Source organism: Periplaneta americana, chromosome 1 (assembly GCF_040183065.1).
Source record: "Periplaneta americana isolate PAMFEO1 chromosome 1, P.americana_PAMFEO1_priV1, whole genome shotgun sequence".
Taxonomy (NCBI): Eukaryota; Metazoa; Arthropoda; class Insecta; order Blattodea; family Blattidae; genus Periplaneta; species Periplaneta americana.
In genome coordinates this window covers 76,364,344-76,384,703 of record NC_091117.1, presented here as the reverse complement: position 1 = coordinate 76,384,703, position 20,360 = coordinate 76,364,344, and positions in this window count along the sequence as shown.

Below are 20,360 nucleotides of genomic sequence, written 5' to 3'. Positions count from 1 at the left end.
GCTTGTTGATCATCCTTCTCGAAACGGACAGTGGGGTCAAGAATGAGGCTTCTTTGATTCCGGCGATCGATGGCTATAATGTCTGCTCTTCTCGTTGACCCATTCTCAGCCAAGCGGTGCACTTCTTCGTAAACCTCCCACTTTGCTCGGGAACATTGCGATTTTCCATAAACTGCTGTATTTGTGATAGTTTAATCCAGGGCTGTCCAGCTCAAAGTCCACATCTGTGGAGTAACGATCAGCGCATCTTGCCGCGAAATCAGGTGGCCCGGGTTCGAATTCCGGACGGGGCAAGTTAACTGGTTGAGGTTTTTTTCCGGAGTTTTCCCTCAACCCAATACGAGCACTTTCGGTGCTGGACCCCGGACTCATTTCATCGGCATTATCACCTTCATTTCATTCAGACGCTAAATAAGCTTAGATGTTGATATAGCGTCGTAAAATAACCGAATAAAATAAAATAAAATAAATCCAGCTCAAAAAGAAATAAGAACATTGAAATATATTTTGGATTTATAAGATACTTGCAAAATATATATATATTTTTTTTTTTGGACGATCGTCTATTTTTTTCGTATTTGTTATTGTTGTTTACATGCTTCGTAAGTTCACAATACGCATTGTTGCCAACCGTACGATCTAGATCGTACATGTACGATACTGTTGATATCTTGTACGATCGTACGATCCAATCCGCGGATAGTACGCAAAATGTACGACCCTGTCGACAAAGAGGGTAAAACATGTCAAAAAGAGAGAATTTTAAACATTTATTACAATTTACGACATTTGAAATTTTATACATACATTTCATTTATATATTTAAAGTAGTTTCTGCATGTAGAACTTCTGCATTACACTGTACAGTCTTAACTTAACAAATGGCTTATAAGGAACCCGCAGGTTCGTTGCCGCCCTCATATAAGCCCGCCATCGGTCCCTATACTGTGCAAGATTAATCCAGTCTCTATCATCATGTCCCATCTCCCTCAAATCCATTTTAATATTATCCTCCCATCTACGTCTCGGCCTTTCCAAAGGTATTTTTCCCTCCGGCCTCCCAACTAACACTCTATATGTATTTCTGGATTCGTCCATACGTATTACATCCCCTGCCCATCTCAAACGTCTGGATTTAATGTTCCTAATTATGTCAGGTGAAGAATACAATGCGTGCAGTTCTGCGTTGTGTAACTTTCTCCATTCTCCTGTAACTTCATCCCTTTTAGCACCAAATATTTTCCTAAGAACACCCTTAATCTCTGTTCCTTTCTCAAAGTTTCACAACCATACAGAACAATACTGTACAGTCTAATGTCGCAAAACATATTTCTATAAACATTGCTCATGTCTTCATATCCAGGCAATATGACAGCTTGATTTTGGTAAACATTATAGCGACAAGAAATCACGAAGTGTTCATTACTTGTGGCTATTCAAAAATGATGCTGACAAACATTTCTTTATTTCCAAATATATCAGAGAAATGATGTCTCCAATCCTCTTAATAATCTAAACATAATTACTGTTGCCACGTAAGCATGTAGTAAGTTAACTAATAAGTTGGTTGCAATGTTTTGAGTACCCCATAACAGAAAAATAAAATAAACGTGTTAAATATATCGGCCTATTTAGTACATAACATAGAAAAATCTGTTATAGTACTTGCTTGTGCCAGTCGTGTTTCGTGGTAGTGCACGGGCAGTAAGAAATCAGGTGTCATTGTGATAGGTTCTGACGTGAAATAGTGGCAATGGAACCAGAAGATAGTGATAGTGGTCCTAGTAGATCCTACTCCCAAAAAAATCTACATCCGGTGTACTTAAATATAAAGGACGGAAACAAATTTGTAGAAAATAATGGTAAACCAAAACTTTCCAACTTGAATAATTTTAGATGCGCAGGAGACGTGATTTTCAGAAAAAATACTGGATTTAATTTTCGAAAGGAGAAGTTTAAAACCACTGCTAGGTGAATTTTCGGGCAGGGCATAGTTGCGCCCCACGGTCAGGTAAAATGCAGCAGATAAAAAGGGGTCCCTGTTTTGTGGGCATAGTTGCGCCCCGTTCCCATCAGGTAGAGAAAAGGGGCATGGCATAGTTGCGCCCCGATGAAATAGGTAGAGAAAAAGACACTACGGAAGCTCGAGCCTCGTAATCAACCAACCTTATTGATTTCTTATTGGATGTAATATTTATTAAAATGGACACCATGAAGTTGGCAGTACTTTACTAACTGACATATTCAAATGAGTGAGCCGTTCGCGAATATGGGGCCGTAGTAGTCTTGACATTTTATTAGTGATTTTCACACCGTCTGTGGCGTATAGTGAGGTTAATTTAAAATGAATGTTAAGTTTGGTGAAAAGGGTAAAGAATAATTAATAATTCACAATGGTTCCAAGTTTCAAATTTCGAAACCTTGTACCGTAGAGTTATGATATCGGCGTACAAACAAAAAATGCAGTTCATTTATTGTGTGTGATCGATAAAAAAAAAGTGTTATTTTAAATAGCAAAATTGATCATATGCAAGGCCTACCTGATTTCAATGCACCTACCATTATAATATTTTTAAGTAATTTATTCATTTTGTGTACTATATTCATCGGGGCGCAACTATGCCATGTCCATTCTGCTACCTGATTTCTTCGGGGCGCAACTATGCCATGTCCATTTTGCTACCTGATTTCTTCGGGGCGCAACTATGCCATGTCCATTCTGCTACCTGATTTCTTCGGGGCGCAACTATGCCATGTCCATTCTGCTACCTGATTTCTTCGGAGCGCAAGTATGCCATGTCCATTCTGCTACCTGATTTCTTCGGGGCGCAACTATGCCATGTCCATTCTGCTACCTGATTTCTTCGGGGCGCAACTATGCCATGTCCATTCTGCTACCTGATTTCTTCGGGGCGCAACTATGCCATGTCCATTCTGGTACCTGATTTCTTCGGGGCGCAACTATGCCATGTCCATTCTGCTACCTGATTTCTTCGGAGCGCAAGTATGCCATGTCCATTCTGCTACCTGATTTCTTCGGGGCGCAACTATGCCATGTCCATTCTGCTACCTGATTTCTTCGGGGCGCAACTATGCCATGTCCATTCTGCTACCTGATTTCTTCGGGGCGCAACTATGCCATGTCCATCCTGCTACCTGATTTCTTCGGGGCGCAACTATGCCATGTCCATTCTGCTACCTGATTTCTTCGGGGCGCAACTATGCCATGTCCATTCTGCTACCTGATTTCTTCGGGGCGCAACTATGCCATGTCCATTCTGCTACCTGATTTCTTCGGGGCGCAACTATGCCATGTCCATTCTGCTACCTGATTTCTTCGGGGCGCTACTATGCCATGTCCATTCTGCTACCTGATTTCTTCGGGGCGCTACTATGCCATGTCCATTCTGCTACCTGATTTCTTCGGGGCGCTACTATGCCATGTCCATTCTGCTACCTGATTTCTTCGGGGCGCAACTATGCCATGTCCATTCTGCTACCTGATTTCTTCGGGGCGCAACTATGCCATGTCCATTCTGCTACCTGATTTCTTCGGGGCGCAACTATGCCATGTCCATTCTGCTACCTGATTTCTTCGGGGCGCAACTATGCCATGTCCATTCTGCTACCTGATTTCTTCGGGGCGCAACTATGCCATGTCCATTCTGCTACCTGATTTCTTCGGGGCGCAACTATGCCATGTCCATTCTGCTACCTGATTTCTTCGGGGCGCAACTATGCCATGCCTAGGCCTCCCAATTGACCGCGAGGAGCAACTATGCCATACCGAAATTTTCTGTTCCACCCCTTCACTTCCCACCACCACTTTCGAATTTCAAATTGCACCCTCTTTCTTCAGAAACATCATTTTAAAAGTGATGATAAATCCTGTCCCTCTACCAAAAAATATAAATAAATTAATAATAATAATAATAATAACGGTCTGTCCGTTGCTGAAATAGAGCTAGAAATGTATCATTAATTGAATTAGTTTAGTTGATATTAGACCTCATTGTGAAGATCCTGTACTATTATTGTGTATTGTACTAGAAAACAAATCTGTTATTTGCCTGGTATCATTGGAGTTCCTGTTGTTGCGAAATTTATTTTTCTTTATACATGCTTTATCAACTTAGGTCATATACCGTGTTCAGGATTTTTTGAGTGTATATCAGTAGGCCGTTAACTTTTGTTGTGAGTCTTTTTCTATTGTGATTTGTTACAAATGGCTTGTATTCATTTTAACACCTCTAATCGTATTATTGTTAGTCATTATAATAAATTATACGTTTCTGGCTCTGTCTCAGAAATGGATGAACTGCTTTCTTATTTATTTATTTAAGCCTACTTATGTGTTTATTTATTTATTTATTTTTGATACGCGAAAAGGGTTTGTCATCTACTTAAAAACGATGTCTGAAGGTAGTGGGTGCAATTTGAAGTTCAAAAGTGGGGGTGGGCAGAAAATTCAATCAGCGGTGGTTTTGAACTTTCCTCTCGAAAACTAAATCGACGTGTTTTCCCTTAAAATCGTGTCAAGTTGGAAAGTTTTGAAATGATATATAATTTTTTTTTAATCATAAAAATATTTTTTCCATATAGCAGAAGGACAGTGTTTTACACATACCAATTTTTATTATTGTACAAGATACAGTAATGGAGGAAAAAAAATGTTGAATACTTCCAAACATTTTACTGCTGTAAGCTGTACCTAACCCTCGAAATATGTATTTATGCAAAATATAGTTGCATTCGTTCGAACATGAAAACCATGATCGGCAAAGATACACTTGTACTTTTTCAAAATGTCGAATGAATACAAACGTGCAATTGCATAAGTTCCGTATCAATACGGAGGAAGTGCTCATATCTTTAACAATGGTAAAGTCTTTGAGCTCAACGAATCGTAACGTTGTTCTATACTATCCGGCATTTCATTGCTATTGGCTATCTGATAATGAAATAAAATTACAATAATATATACGATTGCAAATTCGTTGCGGTTATGATAATCACGATGCATATAAGCTGTGCATTTCCGGATTATATCATATTCGGAAAATGTTGCTAGTGATATCTGTCTTTTTCATTGCACTAGGCCAAGAATCCACATCTGGTGAAGTAAGTAATAGATGTTTAACGAGAGGACGTAAAATTGAAACTCACCAGTTTCCTTATAAGTTGTAAGCACGGTTCGAATCAAACGTTTTGACGAGGAGGGGAAGTTAGATAGTACAATTAGAAGGATCCCTAAATGGCTTCCATTATAGCAGTGATGTCAACGAGAGCGCAAACGTGCCTCACCGCCCGTATGCGCTGTTCAGAGCACGTAGGGCACGCAGGTACAAGTCACTGGTGAACATAAGGGTTGTACATTAAATATTGAGGTAGAAGTCTGCACTTAAGTTTCAGGCTGACTGGACACTTGGCTTCTTATGTAATGAAAGTTGAGGTGATACTCTTTGTTTAGTTTGTGGTAATTATTAAATTACAAAGAGAAGCAGCGTCGAACGTCTGAAATTATTAATTCATCTACAGAATGATATATTCAAATTAGTTTGTTTTATTGACATTAAATAGTAGTAAATGTATGTGAAGATGTATTGTAAAGCTTCTTCCTCACAGCATTGTATTTATGTTTACAGAATAAAGTACAAACAAAGGTGTGTGCTGCTAATGGCGTAGACTCGTTACATGTCAGTTACGAATTGTGTCTATAAATTGTCCAGATTTTCGTACATAAATTGTCAGTTTGACGAAGATTCTTAGCCTACCATTGCGATGTCCTTTGGTTAAGTCAAGAAAAAGTTCTGTCCAGGTGTTTTCAATTCCGTAAATATTTATCAAATTTCGTAATAGAAAAATAGAAACATTCCTGAACTAGTTGACTCTATATGGATCGAGGAACTTAACTTTCTGACGGATATTTCGAACATCTGAACATTTTGAATTTGAGATCACAAGGAAAGAATCAATTAATTTGTGTCGATAGATATTGTTAAAAGCTTTCAGATACATTACAGTGTGGATGTCACAGATCTCACAGCACACTTTTCATAATTTCAACACCTTCAGTCGTTCAACTCCTGCTCAACAGTGTTTAAAAAATAGGCGATTTAAAGATACTGACCTACTCCAACCCAAGTTGGATTTGTTTTATGATCCTTACCCATCAAACCCAGAAAATATACCAACACAGTTACAATTGAATACCTGAATTGACGAACATCCCAAGTACAAAATTTAACGAATTCGACTTTTTACCGAACAAGTTGTGTTTTACATATGCTGTCATTTTGTAAAAAAGAATTTCCCAAGTCCGACTCTAAGCCTGTGTTTTTGAACCATACAAATATTTATTTCTATATTCATAATGCAAGCAGTTTATTTGCGGTCCTGAAAAATTTACTTGGAATGTTAGCCAATTCAGGTCTTCCATTAGAAATTATTTTACTGCAGAAAATAAAATTTCACCGGACATAAGAAGCCTGATGTCGGCAAAAAGCAGAAAAAGCACTTCTGAATTACACGAGAAGTCAGGAATTTAAATTTGTTTCTAGAAGTGTGATGATGCTCATATAAGTAGAGCTGAGACGAGATGTTATGGCACCAACATGCGCGAAGTTTTAAAATTGCCGGGCAGCAGGGTAAAGGAGTGGGGGTTGTTTGGGTTACGGTTCTCAAGCTCAGAGCGCAGGCACTTTCGTTTCATCTCTTTCTAAAAACATTTGTCTTACCTCAGTATCACCACTTTCCTACTCAGAATCCGAAGGTAATGGAAGTACGCCCGCTATACCATCTTCGTATTCTTCTCCGTCCGAATCAGATGTCCCTATGTTTATGGAAATGTTTTCCAAAATATTGTCCATCACGTGCTCACTTTCAATGTAATTGTTCTCTACTTTCTTCACATGATCACACACTGATATCCATTCTTCTTTCGTGATAGAAGAAAATTTTTCTTCTGCTAGTCTTCTGACGTCATCGAGCTTAAATGTGACGTTATTTTGCGCCACCCAGTTTTTCACAATACCCCAGATTTTTTCAATCGCATTTAGCTCTGGATGATAGGGAGGCAGACGAATAGTAACATGTCCATGTCGTGCCAAAATACTATCAATAGAAAAAGTTTTGTATCTGGGCTTGTGAAGTTTAACAAGTTCAATTAACTCGATTTTTGTGGCATCGTCCGCGTAACGAATGCCGTGAGAATCTAACCACTGTTTAATTGAATCTTTTCTGCTGTTAGCAGTAGGTGGTCTATTGTCTTGTACGTTGCGGTAGGATGCGTTGTCAAGCACAATAACTGCGTTGGGAGGGAGATTCGGAATGAGCATTGTTTCCAACCACCTAAAAGAATGATGACACAAAAAATAATTTAAAGTAATGATTATATAATAAACTAATAATAAAATTAATTTAATATTCTAATTGTATTTGGTAATATTCTCTCCCAGGCAATTCAAATATATAATAAATTATAAGATCTTCCTAGTTTCAGAAATTAATTATTGCTGATTCTACTTTTAAAATGAAATTATATTGAAATACGGCACTTAAATAAATTACCTCGTAAAGTTTTCTGAATTCATATCCTGGTGATAGTCCCCTGTTTTTAATCCCGATTTAAATATTGAACAAAACCATTTTCACCTCCTGAAATTAAAAAAGAAACAGTTCAGTATAAGAAAAATGTCAATTATATTTTATAAATGATAATATTCGTATAATAACAAAATGTTATTGTTTTCAAAATGTTAATTTATTAATTACTTCACCTGCATGGGCGATGATTATGCGTTGCCCTTTGTTCATTGGAGCTTTAAGACCTTCTGTACTGCTGTCAGTCCACTCATGAGTTGTAGTGTGAGAACTGTGCAAATAAGTTTCATCTATGTATATAATTGGTCTTCCATCCTCTCGGAACTTGTGTATAGCTTTCAGGTACGCAATTCTCGAAGCTCTAATTTCTCTGCGTTCAATAATTACTTGACGGTTGTCGGAAGTTTTCTTCCATCTATTAAAATACAAAAGGTAACATTGAACGATGTAATAACAACACAATATTACAAATACAATTAGCTTTATGGAAACAAAGAAATAGTGTATTATGTTGTGTACCTGAATCCCAGCTTCAACAGGATCTGTCTTAAAGACGTCTTCCCTCCTCGAAAACTTGTGTTTTCATGAACTATAGGAAGAAGCGATTTCAGAGTCGGCCTCTGCTTATGTGTAGCGTAGAAATTATAGATGAGTCTCCTTATGACTTCCTCATCAAAATTATCTACAGCTGCAACAATCTTCTTCTTCGGTCGTGATTTTCCCGGAGTGGAGAAAGAATGACTGTATAATATCTTCAGAGTAATCTTTGAGACCAAAATGTTCAATTATATTTGAGAATTTCACTTTTATCTATCTCTTGTTCCACATCTGGAAAACAGCTCTCCGGATTACGGAGCGCATGGTGTCTGAAAATAATTAATAGCTACTCTGTGTGCACCCGTTTGCAGAAAAAAATCACGACGTCGTATTCAGAAAAGTACAGTATAATATCTCTAGAACAATTTATCGAGGTGATAGAGGGCTACACCTTTTAAAAGTCAACTCGAAATATATAATAAGGTAAAACTCAAACTCTTTGCACATGTTTATCCAGACACTTATTCTAGACAATAAGATAATAATTTTTGTCACGAAAATCAGCTTATATGTAAGTACATACCTTCTTATAATACAGGGTGTTTAAAAAATACGGGGCATAATTTCAGGTATGTATTTACCACATGTAGACAACAGTAGGTCGACTGCCAAGATTGAATACCAACAATCTAAATGCTTTATACCCAACTGTTCAACGACGACGACGATAAAGATTTTCATTTTTCACAAACTGAGCAGCCACACTTTTCACATAATAAAACATGAAACACAGATCTATTAATTTCGTACTTACTTTTAATGTCACGATAGTAAAATGTGTACAGAACGAGTCTCGATTATATCTATAAAAATGTTTAACTCTCTCACTCAATTAGCAGTAGTTCGTGATCAGTCATTCGTGAAAATCGGGTGTCTCTAATTATTAGTGACTTGCATATTTGTTAAATAAACAACTTTTTAACTTCATTGTGATATTAATGAAACTACAGTACGTTATGTTGATAATTTTAACTTAATGACTAGTTTCGACGTGATGTCTTGTCATTAGTCTAGGAAATCTGAAGATGAATGTCAAAACTAGTCATTAAGGTAAAATTAACAATTTCATTGATAATACAGTGAAGTTAAAAAGTTGTTTATTTAACATATATATATGATTTTAAATGGCCCCACAAGTAGAAATCGAGAGGGTTCAGATCAGGTGAGCGTGGAGGCCAAGCAATTGGGCCACCTCTACCTCTACCTTCGATCCAAGTACCGGCGAGCCGTACGACTGAAGTATGCAGGAGCGGCATCATGCAAGAAGTGAATGACGTGTTGACGATTGATCAGTGGAGTGTCTTCTAAAACATGACGTATGGTGTTTTCCAGGAAGTTTGTGTATGCCTGCCCCTTAAGTCTGTTTACAAGTACATGGGGTCCAACTAATCGATCACCAATGATACCGGCCCACATGTTGAGGGAGAACCGCACCTGGTGATGAGATGGAACAGTTTCACGTGGGTTTTCATACGCCCATACATGCTGATTGTGGAAATTTGTTATGCCATCTCGTGTGAACTGTGCTTCATCTGTAAATAATACTAAGACAGGAAAGTTCGGATTTACACCACACTGCTGCAAGAACCACTGACAGAACCTAACTCGTGCAGGGTAATCTGCTGGTGACAGGGCCTGTACACGTTGCAAATGATAAGGATACAATATTGATACGTACTCTTTCATCAGTCTCCAGACAGTCGTATGAGGAACATTGACTTGCAACGCTACCCTTTGTGTGCTGATAGAAGGAGTCATGTTCACAGCCTCAAGAATCTCCTCCTATACTTCTGGAGTTGTAGATCTTGGTCGTCCCCTTCCCAAACCAGGAGAGTTAAATTTTCCATACTCGCACAGACTGTAATGGAGACGTACAAATGTCTTCCGATCTGGACATTGTCGCTGTGGGTACCTCTCCTGGTACAAACGACGAGCCAGCGCAGCATTGCCGTCCGCCTTACCGTACATGAAGAGTATCTCTGCCAGCTCTTGATTTGAATACATGTCACACAGTCTAATGCCTACACAACACTGAATGTAACCTTCGCCTCGGAATGAACTGTCAGAGTGCCCTCTTAATGTCTCCTTTGACGGCAACGACTTGCGGAAAGAAAAACGTTCCGGTGAATTTCAATGTTGTGAAGGCCATAACTCGGAAATAAAGCATTTCCGGACACATGTTGTAATGAACTATTTTGATTGTCTACATGTGGTAAATACATACCTGAAATTATGCTCCGTATTTTTGAAACACCCTGCATATCCACACTCTGTATTAGAAAATATACTGTATTAACTTTACCACTTTGCACCATCCAAACACATACTTCGCTCCCGCCTCTGCAGCGTAAATGATCTTATCGGAGACGTGCAACTTTCGCTCTGTTGTGAGGGTCCCCTAACAGACGTAAGCATCTGTGTACACTTGGATAGTATACTGTGGAGTGTTATAAACACGTCTGTATAAGAATTTAGCATTAAAGATAGGGTGTGAAAATTGATTTTTGGCCGGCTAGCTGCTTGATATTACACACTGTGCGCCGCGCTCAACTGATGCATTTTAAAACTGAACCCCGCGCTCAACTGATGCATTCCAAAACCGACCGTCGCACTCAATTGATGCATTCCAAAACTAACCGCCGCGCTCAACTGATGCATTCCAAAAATGACCGCCGCGCTCAATTGATGCATTCCAAAACTGACCGCCGCGCTCAACTGATGCATTCCAAAAATGACCGCCGCGCTCAACTGATGCATTCCAAAACCGACCGCCGCGCTCAATTGATGCATTCCAAAACCGACCGCCGCGTTCAACTGATGCATTCCAAAACTGACCGCCGCGCTCAACTGATGCATTCCAAAACCGACCGCCGCGCTCAACTGATGCATTCCAAAACTGATCGCCGCGCTCAACTGATGCATTCCAAAACTGACCGCCGCGCTCAACTGATGCATTCCAAAACTGACCGCTGCGCTCAACTGATGCATTCCAAAACTTACCGCCGCGCTTAACTGATGCATTCCAAAAATGACCGCCGCGCTCAACTGATGCATTCCAAAACTGACCGCCTCTCTCAACTGATGCATTCCAAAACTGACCGCCGCGCTCAACTGATGCATTCCAAAACTGACCGCCGCGCTCAACTGATGCATTCCAAAACTGACCGCTGCACTCAACTGATGCATTCCAAAAATGACCGCCGCGCTTAACTGATGCATTCCAAAAATGACCGCCGCGCTCAACTGATGCATTCCAAAACTGACCGCCTCTCTCAACTGATGCATTCCAAAACTGACCGCCGCGCTCAACTGATGCATTCCAAAACTGACCGCCGCGCTCAACTGATGCATTCCAAAACCGACCGCCGCGCTCAACTGATGCATTCCAAAAATGACCGCCGCGCTCAACTCATGCATTCCAAAACCGACCGCCGCGCTCAATTGATGCATTCCAAAACTGACCGTCTCGCTCAACTGATGCATTCCAAAACTGACCGCCGCGCTCAACTGATGCATTCCAAAACCGACCGCCGCGCTCAACTGATGCATTCCAAAAATGACCACCGCGCTCAACTGATGCATTCAAAAACTTACCGCCGCGCTCAACTGATGCATTCCAAAACTAACCGCCGCGCTCAACTGATGCATTCCAAAAATTACCGCCGCGCTCAACCGATGCATTGCAAAACTTACCGCCGCGCTCAACTGATGCATTCCAAAAATGACCGCCGCGCTCAACTGATGCATTCCAAAACTTACCGCCGCGCTCAACTGATGCATTCAAAAAATGACCGCCGCGCTCAACTGATGCATTCCAAGACCGACCGCCGCGCTCAACTGATAGATTCCAAAAATGACCGCCGCGCTAAACTGATGCATTCCAAAACTTACCGCCGCGCTCAACTGATGCATTCCAAAACTTACCGCCGCGCTCAACTGATGCATTCCAAAACTTACCGCCGCGCTCAACTGATGCATTCCAAAAATGACCGCCGCGCTCAACTGATGCATTCCAAAACTTACCACCGCGCTCAACTGATGCATTCCAAAAATGACCGCCGCGCTCAACTGATGCATTCCAAGACCGACCGCCGCGCTCAACTGATAGATTCCAAAAAAGACCGCCGCGCTCAACTGATGCATTCAAAAACTGACCGCCGCGCTCAACTGATGCATTCCAAAAATGACCGCCGCGCTCAACTGATGCATTCGAAAACTGACCGCCGCGCTCAACTGATTCATTCCAAAACTTACCGCCGCGCTCAATTGATGCATTCCAAAACTGACCGCCGCGCTCAAATGATGCATTCCAAAACCGACCGCCGCGCTCAACTGATGCATTCCAAAACCGACCGCCGCGCTCAAATGATGCATTCCAAAAATGACCGCCGCGCTCAGCTGATGCATTCCAAAACTGAACGCCACGCTCAACTGATGCATTCCAAAACTGAACGCCACGCTCAACTGATGCATTCCATAACTGACCGCCGCGCTCAATTGATGCATTCAGTTCAGGTAAAATTTTCTCTTGCGCCCAACTTGTGCCGCTTATTTTCGGCATACTACAATTTATTTCCCTTTTCTCTCTTTTCTTTCTATCCTTTTTATCTTTTTCTTTTGTTTTAGTTCTCGTTACTCTTCATAGATGGCTTACGTCCTCTCCATTTTCCGTCTTACTTTCTCCTCTAGATTAGTTGTTTTCTTTTCTTCCATTAGAGGTCTCTATTTCCTCTCGTAGAAGTAGCGAGTAGTGTCACGTGATTTAGGTTTGATTTATTATTGGACATTTTAGACCGAGGGAGCGTAAAATATTTTTCGAGGGGGCATTAAATATTTTGTATATTATTGGACACTTTAGACCAAGGGAGCATAAAATATTTTTCGAGGGCGCATTAAATATTTTGTAGTAGCGTGAGTCTTGTGGAATGACTCGCTGAGGTAGGACGTATCGCAGCGGGGTTTTCTGTGTGAGAGTAGCGGCAGATCTACAAACAGTTAGAATGTGGTGACCGTGATTATCGGTTGTGGATATTCGCGGTTGGGTCGCGAAGGTGGAACATTTTGGAAACTACGAGCCTTGTAGTTGAACGGGAATCGAACTGGGTTCGAAAATCTTTTCTAGTAGGGGGGGCAGTCGAGTCGGAGTTATAGTGGAGTGAGAAGGCAGGAAAGCGTTTGACTAATTACCGGCGGATTTTAGATTTGTGCTTCATAAATATCAAGCTGTGATGTGACATCGAGCCAACCGAGAGTCGAACGAGGCCTGTTATTTGGTATTTATAACAGTCTACCCTGTTTGTGAATCAATACATGGATTGTGAGACCATTCTGGAAATTGAAAGTGAGAAACCCATTGTTGCGTGGAGCGTGAGGGCTTTCCAACCAGATTGTAACAGGTTTGATGTGTGCTTACAGAGTTGGTTATGTGTGAGTTACCCTAACAAGTAAGGTATCAACAATGTGGAGTGTTTGTACATGTTTTTCCTCAATCGGGGCTGTACTAATGGTAGGGATATCCGTTAATTAAAGTTATGCTGTAAAAGACAAGTTTGATGATCAATATCTAATATTCATTTTTGTGGGCAGAAAACAGATGGCATTGCTAGCCCTAGTTCTGACGAAAGCCACGTCGACGAATGAAAAGTAACAACCAATTTGCTTTATTAACGTAAATTCTCAGCCACTAGAGTTTTAGTATGACGACGCAGTGTCGTCGATATTCTTGTTGTATTATTAATAAATGTTTAATTGAGGGAATTTATGTTTATATTGTGTGTTTTACCTCAATCACCTCAACCAAGAGATTATCATAACGATCCATGGCAGGGTTATTCGATATTTTGAAACATTGTTTATTCAATATTTTTAACAAATTATGAGAGCACCCAGACCCGGGCCGTTTCAAACTGATGAACTCCCTAGTTGACGAGTGGAGTCACAAAGGACACAAATAATGTTCAATAACAAGTGTAGTAATGCAACACTACGTAATAACGTGCGCTCACGTTTCACTGCCTCTCTCTGTTTTGTTATTTACAATTCCAGAATTTTAAAGTTGTCCATAATACGCAGAATAGAGGAAGTTGTGAATATGGCATCATCATTACTTGCCGATGAAATAAAGGCGGGAAGAGGAGAAACCGAGACGTGGGCAAGAGGGCTGCAGCTATGTAAGTTATGTATTGAGGGAATGAACGTTCATTCGTTGGAAATCTACGAGTAATTTATTTTTATTATACAGAAGTCCTTTCTCACTGGCTTGCGCGAAAGAAAACGGGATAATAGGGATAGGAGCAAATGTAGAAGACTTGTTGGGTTTGTTTGTCTTGAGGGTTTTGATAATAGGGGGACAGGAGGGGAAAGAGGGGCGGGAAAACCTCTTGTTTTTAAAATTCATGATCAGCCTACAGCCTACGTGACGAAAATAATTGTAATATGAAACATATTAATAAAGTACTAATCACGCAAGAATGTCTACTAATTTTAATAATATGGTTTAGGAGCACTAGGGGCGCTGATAAGTTTGATCGCTGAAGTCTTGGTTTTTCTGAACCGATGCGCAGTGGTCTCGTTACGTTGGTATAATGGGAACTACCACTTATAGGGGGCCACAATTATACAAAATTAGTAACTTTTCTCCTGTCTAACAATTTTTATGAAATTTTAGACAGTAGTTACACGTATACATTTGTTTTGTGTACAAACTTTGTGTGGAGTGTGGCATTGTATGGGGAAGGAACATGGACATTACGACGAAATGAAGAGAAACGAATAGAAGCATTTGAAATGTGGATGTGGAGAAGAATGGAGCGTGTGAAGTGGACAGACAGAATAAGAAATGAAATTGTGTTTGAAAAAGTGGGTGAAGAAAGAATGATGCTGAAACTGATTAGAAAGAGAAAAAGGAATTGGTTGGGTCCCTGGTTGAAAAGAATAATAGACGACATTACGGTATTTGGATCATATGCGGAGACTAAGAGGAAGGCAGAAAATAGGAAAGATTGGAGAATGCTGGGTTTGCAATGAAAGACCTGCCAATGGGCAGAATATTTATGTATGTGAGCAATTCTATGAAAATGTCATACTGAGGTGAAGTTCTTGAAATTTATGTAGGACTATTTTTGTTGATGAAATATGTTTCTTTATTCTTTAAATTGCCTTATTTCGTAAGATAATGTTTCAAAAACTCTTTCTCTTAGTCTATAACTTGCTGCAGATCTTGTCATATTCCAAATACTTAAAAAAAGACGTAAAGATACTTATGTTTCGTGTCACAATTTAGACATGTAAATTTGTTTAATTTCGAGCCGTCTTTTTTGTATACTATATTTTGGTCTTTCCTTGAAGTAAATATGAAATTAGTTGAAGTATCCTGAGTTCCTAAATAACTTAAAATCATTATAATTATTTGTACTGTAAGTTACGGTCAGTCCGTCACAGTAAACATACAAAAACTCTTCCACACAGCACAATCATTGACAGATTAAAATTTCCTTTGGTATTCTGCGTTATTGCTACATGACCAATAAAAAAGTATTAGAACATTTTCTTCTAAAGTGATTTCGTTTTCCGCAGCGGCATTGTGAGTGACTGACATGTCGCGCTCTCAGCTGTTACGCTGTTCATTCTCACAGCATACTTAGTTGTTTGGGAGGCCTTGGTGAAGTTACACGTGAACTGGTGTTATGTGTGCAGTAATTACACGTGCAAAGAGCAAAATGAGATTCAGGCAGCTCATTGGAGCAATAAGCAGGTCTCAATATTTACTGCTGTTGCCTGGTTTAGACAGGAAGGTGACAGGGAAGTTCAGAAGAAATCCTTTGCATTAGTGTCAGATTATGTAGCACATGACAAATATGCAGTGGATGTTTGTCTACGAAAAGTGTTTTCGGAAATTTTGGCGATTCTTCTGGACATTGAGGTGGTAAAAATATTTTCAGATGGAGCAGCGAGTCATTTTAAGCAGAAGTATGCCTATACATTGAGAAATGTGACATTGCTTGCTCGCATTTTTGGATTTAACATAGAATGGAACTTCTTCAGTCATATCATGGCAAAGGGGCCGTGATGAGATTGGAGGCCAAGTAAAAAGGATGACATGGATGGCTGCGAAATCGAGGAAGAAGATACAAAGCGCTACAGAATTTTGTAACATTGTGAGCAATAAAAACATCCAAATTATTGTTCAGGGGGTAGCACAGATTGAGATAGACGAAGGAAATAAGTATCTCGAAAAACAATTTGAACATCTTGCACCTATTCCGGCAACTCATGGAGTTCATTACGTGAAAGTGTTAGATCCCTATGTTATAGAATATGCATAACTGTCTTGTGAACAATCAGTGCGGAAGATACATAGGTACCGTGTGTGAAAAGAAATTGAAGTTTGTTCAGATAAGTGACATATTAACAGTGTTCCTGCAGTACATACTTGTTAGACTAAATGAGTGAGTCAACGAGTGCCGTGGAGTGCTTCTACGTGTTTAATTCCAATGGTTCAAATTCAATCTAAAAGTATAACTCAACATTCTAATCTATTATTATGAACATAACATATAACAGCCATAGGCATGGGAAATATAAACTGTGATCTGCTTCCCCTTATCGTAATCGATAAGGAGGTCAGTGCCAGACTTGGATAACGTAACATACTGTCTTACGCTGGGGAGTTGATGCCACATAGAGTGATAAGCGCTGTCAAGGTTGCTGTGACACTCCTATAGTCCTAAAATTAAACACCAATGCGTATGGCTTGTATATACAGTATTTAATCACAGAGAAAGAACTATAGCTATATGTTATTAAGTAGGCCTATGTAATAGTTGTATCTGCATTATTTTGTGTTATTTAAGATGCATGGTTAAGCAAACTAATTTTTGTATTCTGGAAAACGTATTATTCATTTAAATTACTTATCAAGTTTCATATTATTTCGTACTATTTACGGTTCCGTAAGTGCAACTTTATTTTAAAATTCAGAGATGTCAGTCAGTTACAGAATGAGGTCAGTCTCTAACACATCACTTTTTCGGCCATAACTCCAGTACTAATCGTGGTTTGGAGGTCGTTTTTAACTTAAACTGAAGATTACAATTTCCTTTCCGAACTATATTTTGCAAAATTGTATCAGGAATGACATTTCAGAGAAATCTGTGGAGAACCATGTTCACCCGTAGAGAGAGTTGACATTTATGTCAGTCTGTTACACACACTTTGGACGTAAATAAATAGTATAATTTTTATATTAAAGACGTTTATTTTTATATGTATCTTAAGTATACACTTTCCTCTATAAAATCCTGCGGTGACACAGTCGAATTTCAACTCATCACACAATTTAGGCAGACATTTTGCTGTCAAAGTGTACTGTAAATGTCAGTCAGTTACATGTGGAATTGCTCATGTATGTTCAGAATGCCTGGAATATCGTGTCTAAGAACAGTCGCTATTTGCAAAAACTACTCGATTCCATGCCCACTTGACTGCAAAATGATCGAGATAAGGGGAAGATAGACTAAATATTGAATTGTGGCCTTTTGTTTTCTTTTTTGAACGCTTAATTGTTTGAATGTTCTAAGGCCGACGCCAGTAAATTTGTTTTATTTATGCCACGAAAGATATTTTTATTGAGAATAAAATCTTTTTTCTTTCCATTTGCAGCCACAATGTCATAATGATAAAGTCATGCCATAATATATTAATGAACCTGATGTTAATTACTAAAATAATCGTAAAAGAGAAAGGAGCAATTATGTATATTTTGTCTCTCTCTCTCTTAAAAACAAAACAAAAAAGAACATAAAAAGCACGAGGTTGTATTCGAACGCAGGACCTCATGAATAAGAGGCCGGTACGCTACCATTACGCTATCGAATAACACACAGAAAGCTTCAATTATAATTGTAGATATCAGGCAACGTGGTCCAACAACATGTAACATCACCTGTCTCCGAATTGTAGCGAAGATACCCGAAGGGAACTTTGTTTCAAGAGAGCGGCCACTTTTTCTTTTGACAACTGTACATTGTCACAATTTTCTGGAAACAAAACATAATGTGGCATCCGTCTGGAGTATTCTGGTCGCGTCGGGGAGTTTCGCGCGCGTCTGGATGAGAGGAACGCGCGGGGAAGCGGAACTCAAGCTTCAGTAGACGCTCTGGCGCAGTGCGGGCCGAGAAGGAAAACTGTGGGCCCGGCACGGCGCGGAGCGGAGGGGATGGAAGTAAGGAAACGTCTGGAGGCCGAGTGTTGTGGATTCCAGAGACTTCGCGACGCAGAACATTTTAGACGATGGTGGTAAATAAATAACACCGTGAGTTGCGGACGTCAGTAAGTTAGTCAGCTGCGAGAGAGCTAGTTATTCTTTGACACCGGAGATGTATCCAGAAGATCTGAGTTCGAGGTGCAGTGAACTTGAGTCCGTAACTGTGGCAGCGTCCAGGCGAGTGCGGCGTATCCGGAAGTCTTGGGTTCGAAGTGCAGTGAACTGTATCTGGAAGTCTTTGATTCGAAGTGCAGTGAACTGTATCCGGAAGTCTTGGGTTCGAAGTGCAGTGAACTGTAGTGAGTGAGTTAGAAGAACTAGCCAAGGCGAACGAACTGTGAACTGAGAATTGACAGTTTTGTTTTGTACATAGTGCTTTGTGAACATTAGTTTAAATTAGGAGTGCATTGTTGTTCTTCTCAGTAATACACGCGAATTGTCATTGTCGTTCTGTGAAGTGCAATAACGACCACTGCATTGCTGTGTTGAGTGGAATACCCATTGTTGTGTGGTTAAAGTTAGAAATAAAAGTCACATGTTTGAAATATAAAAGTTACAATAATATGTGCAGTAAATAGATGGGATACAAACGTAGTAATTATGTAATTTATATTTTACAACTCTCTACGACTTAAATTATTTACAGATTTTACATTACAATATACACTTCACACGACTGAATTATTTTCAAGATTGTTTAACTTATAACCCCATCCTGTGACTAGATTGTAACAATGCCCTGTTTTTCCACTATAATTAATTAGTAAAGCCCGGATTTCTAAGCAAAGTGTATATTCTTTACCACACTTTTAAAGGTAAGCAGAAAGGTTATACTTCGTAAGCCATACTTAGATAAGCAGTTTTAATTATGTTTGTTAGTGCTTATAAAACTTATTTCGCAGGGAAATGTTTTTGTTTACTTATTTTACGATTTTCAATTAAAAAAGCATATTTTATCCAAAACCGTAATTTTAAAAGTGCATATTTCACTCCTAGCCGTCATTTATCATCGATTCCCTTTCTTTTATTGGCTAATAAAAAATTAATTTCGGTCGAATGCGTAAGAAAGCAATGCTGGGGTATGACCCAGGATGTTGTGAAATAATACTGCGTAGTTCTAATGAGGAGGGAACCTTGGGATTCCCCGCCAAGCTTCTGCGACTAGGCAGATTAATCAGTTATCGCTCTTAACGTGTTATTGGGATGATATCATGTGTATGGATGGTGAATCCCCGAGTTCCAAGCTGCAGTGTGTAAGTTGTGCAACATGCGTTGTTTCAGTAAGGTGTGTGTGATTGCTCGCTGTTGTAGTTAAGGAATGCCACCCATAAAAACCCCTCAATCAGCATTCTTACGCAAATGCGTAAATGAGTTTGGAAGTAATATTTTCAGTAAGGACGGCAATGTCTTATTTTGTTTGGTTGTGTGAAAAGAGTGTTTCTGCGAAGAAAAAAATGACATTGTGCAGCATATTAATACGACGCGGCATAAAGAGAGGTTTAAGAATAAATCTAAGTTAAATCAGCAACTGATTAAAAGCAATATGGGTGAACAATCGAGTTCTAGTGATATATTTTTCAAAGACTTGTGTTTAGCATTAGCGGGTTCCGACATTCCGTCGAAAGAACTTTTTAACTCTACAAATCATTTTTCACTGACAAACGCAGGAGCTTCACACATAGGCTGACTAGACGTCCCCGATTTCCAGGGACAGTCCCCGGTTTTGAGTAGCTGTCCCCGGAGAGCAAATGTCCCCGTTTTGTCCCCAGAAGCTTTTCTGAATGGTCTTTACTATGAGACAGAAGAACCAGCGAGCACAATGTGATATATTCTGCACTCTTTGAGAAGAACATACAATTTTTGTCTTTGGTCATCTTAACATTCGCGTTGCGCGAAA